Genomic DNA, 2051 nt, shown 5'->3' with positions numbered 1-2051 from the left:
TAGTACACTCTTACATTGCTACAACTTAATGGGAGAAGAATTTGGCAGTATCTTTCAAAATCCTAAATGCACATGTCCAGCCATCCCATTTAGAAGAATTATCCTACAGATAACCTATATGATACATACAAAGGTATATTGTGCAAGGATATTCAATGAAGGGCTATTTAGTGATTAGTTAATAGCCAAAGGACCTGAAAACATTCATCAGTATGAGGAACCATAAAGTAAATGATGGTGTAACTGTATGGAACACTACAAATGTGAAAAACAGTGTGCTTGGTTTATATGCGTTGAAATGGATAAATTTACAAAATATATCAATATGATTCTTAAGAAAAAAGAAAAGTGTAGAGGTTTGTTGATTGTATTTGTGTGTATGTGTGGGTCTGTGTGTGAACATGTGTGTGCATGTGTATGTGTGTATGCAGAATATTTCTGGAAAATGAGATTCATTAAGTTTACCTCTGAGGGGGCACCGGGGTGGCTCAGTCGATTGGGCCTTTGACTTTGGCTCAGGTCATGATCTCACATTCGTGGGTTCGAGCCCTGCATCAGGCTCTGTGCTGACGGCTCAGAGCCTGGAGCCTGCTTCTGATTCTGTGTGTGTGTCTCTCTTTCTGCCCCTCCCCCTCTCATGCTCTGTCTCTCTCTGTCTCAAAAATAAATAAAACATTGAAAAAAAAAGTTTACCTCTGAGGAAGAAATGCCTGGGAATATAATCAAGGAGGAGGATTTATTTTTAATTTCTTACTCTTGGTTCTATTGATTTTTAAATATATATATGATTTACTTCGTTTTATTAAAAATAATAAAATTTTGTCATTAAAAATAATAAAAATTAGAATAAGAATAAAACCTTCCTAAAGCATTTTGCAATTGCCCTCACTCATAGTATTATCACCTTCATCTGTGTTCATGGCACATTTAGTTATATCTCTCATTTTTAATTATCAGTGTCATTTTGTGAGTTCATATATAATTATTCATTTATTTCTCTTTCCCCAATTAAATTATTGAATATTTTGAACTCCTTTGGATTTCCTGTGATACTAGTAGAATCTTAAAAACAATAAGTCCTCAAATGATATGTTTGAAGGATTATGATCAGTTCTTAAAAAATGACAGTATGTTAAACTCTGAAATAACCAAATATTTTACAATACTAGGCATTTAAAGACTAGGAATTGGAAAGAAGATTATCAAGGGAAAAATATAACATTAGATATGGATACCACCTTGTCGTATCCCGCGCTCAGGGTCGCGTTACTTTACTGAGCCCCGCGTTGAGGCGCCAATTCTCATAACCCGCGACCCGGTCCCGGTGTGCTCGTCCTAAACCCGCAGCCCCCGGAAGGGTCGTTAGCTCGTCATAGTTGTTTCCCACGGGAGTCTTAACCCGCGGGACCCGGAACGAAAGTCCGTTTGTCCATCGGCTTCCACTCTGGGCTGCGGCGGCACTCGGGGGCCGAGCCCCGTGTAGAGCGGGACCCGGGTCCGCCTCTACCTCAGGTTAGAGCGGCAGGCACCGCGGGTCCTTCTCCTGAGGGAGGGAGAGAAAAAGGGGGCAGGAGAGGGAGACACAGAGAGTAAAGACAGAACTCACGGTTCTCCGATCAGGCGAAAGAGAGCGTTTATTCGAAGAACTGTTCTTTATACAGTCTTCAGGGGGGGAAGACAAGGCACGCTGACCTAGGCAGGCTACAGAGTCGGATGCATATCAAAGAAGCGCCCCGACTTTGCCTCAGCCTTCTTGGGGGATGGAGAACTAACACTGAATACGGTTTTGATCTTTTGTGTGCCTTGGCCACTCGCGTCTAGCTCAGCAAGACAGTCACCAAAGTTATTTTGGCCAGGAAATGGCAATCTCCAGCCTCCAGATGCAAATCTTGTTTACTGGCTCACTCAACGGAGTGATAATCCTTGCCTGAGGCAGACAGAAAACTTGGCTTCCCCGACACCACCTAGTCACTTTGCAGAAAAGAAAGGCCTAGTGAAACAAAGCAAGTCACCCAAATTACCCAAATAGTTAGTAGCAGAATTGAGACTAG

General features: G+C 41.9%; 1 long non-coding RNA gene across 2 annotated transcripts in view; it reads left to right on the top strand.

Annotated features, from left to right (window-relative positions):
* Positions 1-1425: 1425 nt before the first annotated feature.
* LOC115293814 overlaps positions 1426-2051 on the top strand; it is a 28524-nt gene continuing 27898 nt past the window's right edge. For both annotated transcript variants that reach the window (XR_003909633.1, XR_003909624.1), the window contains exon 1: positions 1426-1512. This is a non-coding gene — a long non-coding RNA (uncharacterized LOC115293814). The remainder of the gene's footprint in view (positions 1513-2051) is intronic.

This window comes from Suricata suricatta, chromosome 1 (assembly GCF_006229205.1).
Source record: "Suricata suricatta isolate VVHF042 chromosome 1, meerkat_22Aug2017_6uvM2_HiC, whole genome shotgun sequence".
Taxonomy (NCBI): Eukaryota; Metazoa; Chordata; class Mammalia; order Carnivora; family Herpestidae; genus Suricata; species Suricata suricatta.
The sequence above is the reverse complement of the archived record's forward strand: the minus strand, read 5'-3'. Positions and strand labels throughout refer to the sequence as shown.